At 55.9% G+C, this 8,700-nt stretch overlaps 2 non-coding genes across 2 annotated transcripts; both read left to right on the forward strand.

Annotated features, from left to right (window-relative positions):
• Positions 1–4,588: 4,588 nt before the first annotated feature.
• LOC119451207 (small subunit ribosomal RNA) lies at positions 4,589–6,403 on the forward strand. Its single transcript, XR_005191734.1, has one exon. It is a non-coding gene; the product is annotated as a small subunit ribosomal RNA (ribosomal RNA).
• Positions 6,404–8,089: 1,686 nt separating this feature from the next.
• LOC119451066 (5.8S ribosomal RNA) lies at positions 8,090–8,242 on the forward strand. The gene has a single exon (XR_005191637.1). It is a non-coding gene; the product is annotated as a 5.8S ribosomal RNA (ribosomal RNA).
• The last annotated feature ends 458 nt before the right edge of the window (positions 8,243–8,700 follow it).

An 8,700-nucleotide genomic window follows, 5' to 3' on the forward strand; every position in this document is an offset into this window, starting at 1 on the left:
GTTCTAGTCACATAAAAATCCTGTATAAATGTATGTATGTACGTATATACACGCACGCACGTACGCAAGCACGCACGCGCGCGCGCACACACACACAGGAGCGCCCACACTGAAAGAGTCAAAATCACGTCATGGATGTACGGAAATAAGAACGCCGAAGTGCGTCATAGCGTAAGAAAGCTGGAACACTTGTTTAAATAATACCAGCGGTGGCCAGTGACTGTTGATATGGATGCGAAAACACGTTACCGCCACCTATCTACGGAAATAGCAAGCGCGAAGTCCGTCGCCATTGCGTAAAAAACCTAGACGGCGCAAGGTAACACTCGATTTCATGATGACAGTGGCGGCCGGGGAATAAAAACAGCTCGAACCTCTTGGCAAGAAATACAAAAAAAAAGAAGAAACAAAAAGTGGCTTGCTTTATTAAACCTTGTATATGACAGTGAATAAACAGCAAAGCAGTTACAACTAAACTGAAAAAAAAAAGACAGCTAACAAAAGCAAGTACACAAAGAAACAAACCAGCCGTGTTTGCTCAGTGGGTATAGCGTTTGGCTACTGAGCGCGAGGTCATGGGATCGAATCCCAGCCACGGCAGCCGCTTTTCGTTGGGGCAGAAAAAAAAATAAACCGTGCACTAAGGTGTAGGAGCACGTTAAAGAACCCCAGGTAGTCTAATTTATTTCGGAGTTGTCCACTACGGCGTGCCTCATAATCAGACCGCGGTTTTGGCACGCAAAACCCCAGTATTATCTGCTTTTTTTTTTTTACGCAAAGAAACAGGTGTGTTTGCATTGAAGGGCGCCCGAAAAAGCGTTTGTTCCAATTACGCGCAGCAAGGACGCTTTATGATGGGGAAGGCAGATGGCTGGAAGGTGCACGTCCTCATCGTTTCTAAACAATTTCTAAACAAAATTGGTCTCACTGTCCCTCCAATAATACCAAGTGGCTCGAGGCTTCGTATTGCATATTAACTGAAAGAATTACACTCACGTTAAATGCCGCAAAAGGACCAAGCGGGGCACTTGCTTCGCGCAGGTGCATTCGCCCAAATTTTATAGCTATAGCCCGCATGCAGCTACAAAATCCGAAATCGCATCAGCAGGGGCGGGACGCGCAAGCAGCGTTTCACGCAAATTTGAAGCATAAATCGCAGCGCTACCGAGGCCAAAGTGGTGTATCAATTCGGACGGACGCTTTCCAGAACGCTAGTAGCCGTTCAAACAGGGCGCACAGTTAAGAGATGGCGCTGACAAAGCGGCGAGCGCCCGTGTTGACAAAGTCCGAAACTGCGTCAGCCGGGGCGGCGCGCGCAAGCGACGTTCAGCGCAACTTTTCCGTGGAAATACCGAAAGCGGCTCGCACGTTTGCCTTGTATCGGTGAGCTGGGGCACCGTGGTGCACGCGAGAGGTGGAAACACGGCTTGAAAAGCAAAAATGAGGAATTTCTTTCGGCGCTAACTGCCGCCGGCGGTCACGAGTACGGCCCCATGGAGGTCTGGGTACTTATCGCTGCTATTATATAGAGGTATGCAACCCCGGCCGACATCGTACCACTTTTCAATTTGTGGTGTCCGGGTGCGTTTTGTGCGATTCACGCACTGCGGCGACGTCGGGAATTGCGCCGACGAGTACGCGACCGCTCGCAGAGACAAAGTCCGAAAGCTCGTCAGCCGGGGCGGCGCGCGCAAGCGACGTTCAGCGCAACTTTTCCGTGGAAATACCGAAAGCGGCTCGCACGTTTGCCTTGTATCGGTGAGCTGGGGCACCGTGGTGCACGCGAGAGGTGGAAAGACGGCTTGAAAAGCAAAAATGAGGAATTTCTTTCGGCGCTAACTGCCGCCGGCGGTCCACGAGTACGGCCCCATGGAGGTCTGGGTACTTATCGCTGCTATTATATAGAGGTATGCGACCCCGGCCGACATCGTACCACTTTTCAATTTGTGGTGTCCGGGTGCGTTTTGTGCGATTCACGCACTGCGGCGACGTCGGGAATTGCGCCGACGAGTACGCGACCGCTCGCAGAGACAAAGTCCGAAAGCTCGTCAGCCGGGGCGGCGCGCGCAAGCGACGTTCAGCGCAACTTTTCCGTGGAAATACCGAAAGCGGCTCGCACGTTTGCCTTGTATCGGTGAGCTGGGGCACCGTGGTGCACGCGAGAGGTGGAAAGACGGCTTGAAAAGCAAAAATGAGGAATTTCTTTCGGCGCTAACTGCCGCCGGCGGCCACGAGTACGGCCCCATGGAGGTCTGGGTACTTATCGCTGCTATTATATAGAGGTATGCGGCCCCGGCCGACATCGTACCACTTTTCAATTTGCGGTGTCCGGGTGCGTTTTGTGCGATTCACGCACTGCGGCGACGTCGGGAATTGCGCCGACGAGTACGCGACCGCTCGCAGAGACAAAGTCCGAAAGCTCGTCAGCCGGGGCGGCGCGCGCAAGCGACGTTCAGCGCAACTTTTCCGTGGAAATACCGAAAGCGGCTCGCACGTTTGCCTTGTATCGGTGAGCTGGGGCACCGTGGTGCACGCGAGAGGTGGAAAGACGGCTTGAAAAGCAGAAAATGAGGAATTTCTTTCGGCGCTAACTGCCAGCCGGCGGCCACGAGTACGGCCCCATGGAGGTCTGGGTACTTATCGCTGCTATTATATAGAGGTATGCGGCCCCGGCCGACATCGTACCACTTTTCAATTTGTGGTGTCCGGGTGCGTTTTGTGCGATTCACGCACTGCGGCGACGTCGGGAATTGCGCCGACGAGTACGCGACCGCTCGCAGAGACAAAGTCCGAAAGCTCGTCAGCCGGGGCGGCGCGCGCAAGCGACGTTCAGCGCAACTTTTCCGTGGAAATACCGAAAGCGGCTCGCACGTTTGCCTTGTATCGGTGAGCTGGGGCACCGTGGTGCACGCGAGAGGCAGAAACACGGCTTGAAAAGCAAAAATGAGGAATTTCTTTCGGCGCTAACTGCCGCCGGCGGCCACGAGTACGGCCCCATGGAGGTCTGGGTACTTATCGCTGCTATTATATAGAGGTATGCGGCCCCGGCCGACATCGTACCACTTTTCAATTTGTGGTGTCCGGGTGCGTTTTGTGCGATTCACGCACTGCGGCGACGTCGGGAATTGCGCCGACGAGTACGCGACCGCTCGCAGAGACAAAGTCCGAAAGCTCGTCAGCCGGGGCGGCGCGCGCAAGCGACGTTCAGCGCAACTTTTCCGTGGAAATACCGAAAGCGGCTCGCACGTTTGCCTTGTATCGGTGAGCTGGGGCACCGTGGTGCACGCGAGAGGTGGAAACACGGCTTGAAAAGCAAAAATGAGGAATTTCTTTCGGCGCTAACTGCCGCCGGCGGCCACGAGTACGGCCCCATGGAGGTCTGGGTACTTATCGCTGCTATTATATAGAGGTATGCGGCCCCGGCCGACATCGTACCACTTTTCAATTTGTGGTGTCCGGGTGCGTTTTGTGCGATTCACGCACTGCGGCGACGTCGGGAATTGCGCCGACGAGTACGCGACCGCTCGCAGAGACAAAGTCCGAAACCGCGTCAGCCGGGGCGGCGCGCGCAAGCCACGTTCAGCGCAACTTTTCCGTGGAAATACCGAAAGCGGCTCGCACGTTTGCCTTGAATCGGTGAGCTGGGGCACCGTGGTGCACGCGAGAGGTGGAAATACGCCGACGAGTACGCAAGCCACCGTCCAAAACAACGGTCATGGAGCACAGCACCGTGCGTGGCACAACGTTTGCAGAGAAAGTGCGGCAGCGGAAAGCTCGTTCGCCGTGAAAGTCAGCACAGGATGCGCGGTGGTTCAGGCACGTGAATATTCGCGAAGCCGTACTCGCCGCTGGCGAAACATTGACGATCACGACCCTCTTGCGCGGTGTTGGTTTTCACGACTTCGGCCCTGTGCAGCCGACGTAAACTTTCAAAGTTCGTCAAGGTGCGGCACGATTTCCGCCAAATCCCCGTCGAAAATGCCACGAGTACGGCCCCATGGAGGTCTGGGTACTTATCGCTGCTATTATATGGGGGTTGGAGTGCAGTCGCCCCCCGAGTGCGTGCGACCTGGGTGTCTGATATGCGGCGGGCTCCGTGCCCGTCAAGCGTGTCCCCGGAGCCTCTCCCGTGGATCCCTCGGCAATCGTCTGCAGCCTCATCCGCTTGATGCGTTAGGGGCTGGTTGTCGGACGACGCCGTATCCACGATATCGAGGTGTGTTCCGCATCGTCCTCGGACGAGTCAAATAAGAAAGCGCCGAAGGCGCGGGCGTGACCCGTCGCTTGGCGGCTTTGCCGTCTCGGCTACGTTGCAAGCGCCGATCGGTCCACCAGTGCTGCGGGCTGATGGCAAATCCCGCAAGCCGTGACCGAGTCGACGCAACGAATCTATCGAGAGTGTGCGTGCTTCTTGCCGCGTGGCGATACCCAGCCCTGCGGGGAGGGCGCCGTAGCGAGCTCGAACGCCGTCATCTCGGACTGTGCAAAGAGGTGGGCTTTGCAAAAACGAAGCGTGCTGAGGCGCCTGAAGGTGGCCTCGGCGTCGCAACAACGGCGTCCGGCATGGCTGGACGCGCAGTTGAACGATTACCTGGTTGATCCTGCCAGTAATCATATGCTTGTCTCAAAGATTAAGCCATGCATGTCTAAGTACATGCCGAAATAAGGCGAAACCGCGAATGGCTCATTAAATCAGTTATGGTTCCTTAGATCGTTTCTTCCTACTTGGATAACTGTGGCAATTCTAGAGCTAATACATGCAGTGAGCCTGAAGCCCTTTGGGCGACGGGTGCTTTTATTAGACCAAGATCGATCGGGTTTCGGCCCGTATTGTGTGGTGACTCTGGATAACTTTGTGCTGATCGCATGGCCACGAGCCGGCGACGTTTCTTTCAAGTGTCTGCCTTATCAACTTTCGATGGTAGGTTACTTGCTTACCATGGTTGTTACGGGTAACGGAGAATCAGGGTTCGATTCCGGAGAGGGAGCCTGAGAAACGGCTACCACATCCAAGGAAGGCAGCAGGCGCGCAAATTACCCACTCCCGGCACGGGGAGGTAGTGACGAAAAATAACAATACGGGACTCTTTTGAGGCCCCGTAATTGAAATGAGTACACTCTAAATCCTTTAACGAGGATCAATTGGAGGGCAAGTCTGGTGCCAGCAGCCGCGGTAATTCCAGCTCCAATAGCGTATACTAAAGCTGCTGCGGTTAAAAAGCTCGTAGTTGGATCTCAGTTCCAGACGAGTAGTGCATCTACCCGATGCGACGGCTCGGACTGAACATCATGCCGGTCCTTTCTTGGTGCACTTCATTGTGTGCCTCGAGAAGGCCGGTGCTTTTACTTTGAAAAAATTAGAGTGCTCAACGCAGGCGAGTCGCCTGAATAAACTTGCATGGAATAATAGAACAAGACCTCGTTTCTGTTCTGTTGGTTTTTGGAATACGAGGTAATGATTAAGAGGGACAGACGGGGGCATTCGTATTGCGGCGCTAGAGGTGAAATTCTTGGACCGTCGCAAGACGAACTACTGCGAAAGCATTTGCCAAGAATGTTTTCTTTGATCAAGAACGAAAGTCAGAGGTTCGAAGGCGATCAGATACCGCCCTAGTTCTGACCATAAACGATGCCAACCAGCGATCCGCCTGAGTTACTCAAATGACTCGGCGGGCAGCTTCCGGGAAACCAAAGTATTTGGGTTCCGGGGGAAGTATGGTTGCAAAGCTGAAACTTAAAGGAATTGACGGAAGGGCACCACCAGGAGTGGAGCCTGCGGCTTAATTTGACTCAACACGGGAAAACTTACCCGGCCCGGACACTGGGAGGATTGACAGATTGAGAGCTCTTTCTTGATTCGGTGGATGGTGGTGCATGGCCGTTCTTAGTTGGTGGAGCGATTTGTCTGGTTAATTCCGATAACGAACGAGACTCTAGCCTATTAAATAGGTGCGGGGTTCCCAGCACCTTACAACCTTCTTAGAGGGACAAGCGGCTCCTAGCCGCACGAAACAGAGCAATAACAGGTCTGTGATGCCCTTAGATGTCCGGGGCCGCACGCGCGCTACACTGAAGGAAGCAGCGTGTCTTTATCCCTGTCTGAAAAGACTGGGTAACCCGTGGAACTTCTTTCGTGATTGGGATAGGGGCTTGCAATTGTTCCCCTTGAACGAGGAATTCCCAGTAAGCGCGAGTCATAAGCTCGCGTTGATTACGTCCCTGCCCTTTGTACACACCGCCCGTCGCTACTACCGATTGAATGATTTAGTGAGGTCTTCGGACCGATGTCCGGCGCGGCCTTTCGGTTGCGCCGGTCTGTTGGAAAGATGACCAAACTTGATCATTTAGAGGAAGTAAAAGTCGTAACAAGGTTTCCGTAGGTGAACCTGCGGAAGGATCATTACCGGACTGTGAAGGGTGACGATCGTTTCTGCCCCGTGTGGGTGGAGCGGCTCGCTGCGCCCGACGCTTTCCGCCGCTGTCCCCGCTTGGACGCGGGGACGGCTATACCCGAACATGCGCGGGGACTGCCTGAATTCTGAGGGGCGCCCCGTGCCCAATTTGTTGCGCCCAGCGGGCGGCGGCTGCAACCTTGGACGGTTGGCTTGGCCGCGCCCGTGGGTACAAACGGCGTAACGCACTTTCATGGGTGGGCTTTCAGTCCGCCTCGACGCTCATGCGCGGAATGGGAGTAAGACGACCCGACAAAGCTTTGCCCAGTACGAGAGGAACGGTAGAGGTCGGTCAAGGAACTGGCGGTCGAGAGCTAAAGCTGCCTGCCATCCATCATTCATAGTTGGAACTGCGGTGCAAGCGCTCTCCCGTCCTCCGCGGCAAACGCCGCCGAGTCTGAAAAGGCTGGCGGCTGCCGGTCGCTTCCTGCGGCGAGTATGGAGTAACGACCCGACTATGTTGCTGCCCAAGTACTGAAGGAACGGCGCGGCATTCGGTCGGTCATGGAACTGGCGGTACGAGGGTGTGGCTGCCAAGTACAATAGGAACCGTGGCCCATAACGCCCTCCCGTCCTCCGCGGCAAGTGCCACCGAGCCCGACAGGGCCGGAGGCTGCCGGTCGGCTCCTGCTCGTGACGCGCGAGATGTCGAGATCGCGGTTGAATGCGACGACGTTGGCAGGCTATTCGCCCGCCGCCGAGGGAAAGGCGGCGCTGCTGCGAAGTACGAGAGGAAACGCGGCTTTGCTACGTCGGACGCGTTCCGCGGTTAACGGACTTGTGCGCTTTGGGAAGGCGCCGCACGTCGAAAGAGGATTTACGGACAGACGAGGGACTGAAGTCTCGAAACTTGAACGCACTTGCGGCCAGGCTCTTGCTGGCTTCGTCTTCCGCCTCGAGTAGAATTGTTGCGGCTCCGGCGCCGAAAGCTGTCCCTGGCACTGGCCGAGTGGTTTTGGAGAGCCGCGCGAGTACGCGCGCCGGGCTCTTGTCCGTCGTCTCAAGTAGACTGTCGGATCAGCAGCGGGTGTGCTGCGGCAATCCGCCGATGCGAAAGCGTGTTTGTGTGTTAGGGACATTGTGGTCAATTTGAGTACCCTTCTGATGACTAAAAGCGAGACACGTCGATGGGGGCGAGACCCCACCCGTGGCCGTGTCGCCGTGAAAGACTCCACAGCTGCTCGTGCCCCCTCATGGCCTTGCGGCTTTTTTCCAATTTTCGTGGAGCAATGTGAACGTGCACACGTAGCACACGGGTCCGGTGGGTGGTTGGCAGGGAAAACCGGCTTCGAGTGCTCGCAAAAAAGAAAAAGACGTGGTAAGGGGAGCCACGCCCCCGCGGGTGTGTAGCCGTGAGCGGCTCCACTGCATCTTGGTCCTACATCTGATCCTGGTGCATACAGAGTGGAGGCTTACGTGCACACAAAGGCTCGCGGGGTTTAGCTGGAAACGCAACACGCAAGTAGCAGGGTGTGGTGCGCCTATATGCTACCAGCTGTCTGAGACGCGGCTGTCGAAAGAGCGCGCAGACTCGAGGAGCGCGCGCAGAAAGGTGCCCTTCGAAACCACACACAGGGAGACGCCACGTGCCTAAAACCCTGGTTGTACTGTACGGAATTGAACAAACTACTTTTCACGACTCTAAGCGGTGGATCACTCGGTTCTCGGGTCGATGAAGAACGCAGCCAGCTGCGAGACTTGGTGTGAATTGCAGGACACACTGAGCACTGATTCTTTGAACGCACATTGCGGCCTTGGGTCTTCCCTTGGCTTCGTCTGTCTGAGGGTCGGATCACATATCAAGAGAGCCTTCGGCGCACAAGGGAACGTGCGTCCGTCGACTCGTTTTGACCGCGTCGGCATCACGGACAGTACGTTGAGTGCTGAAGCCACGCGCCAGCGGCCTCACGTGAGGGAGACGGTGGCGAACTGAACTGTTGTGCCAAAACTTCGCAGAGACGGAAACGAGGCATTGTACTACTGCAGCGCGGCTAGTGCGCGCCTCCGAAGAGACCGCCGCAGGATGGAGTCGGACACCTGCAGGGAAAGTGCGGTCTGAATCGCGAGGCGCAAACGTCTGTTGCGACAGCAGTAGCGCGCACGTTTGCGAGAGAGTCGGAAGCTTGCGTGCACGGACAAACGCGGGAAGCAAATGCCGGCCGATTCCCGCGCCGTGCGCTAAGCGAGCGTGATCGCACGTTGCGTTGTTTGCCTTCGGAGTACGTCGAGCTCTTGCAAAAAGGTCACT

Source organism: Dermacentor silvarum, chromosome 4 (assembly GCF_013339745.2).
Source record: "Dermacentor silvarum isolate Dsil-2018 chromosome 4, BIME_Dsil_1.4, whole genome shotgun sequence".
In the NCBI taxonomy this organism is placed as follows: Eukaryota; Metazoa; Arthropoda; class Arachnida; order Ixodida; family Ixodidae; genus Dermacentor; species Dermacentor silvarum.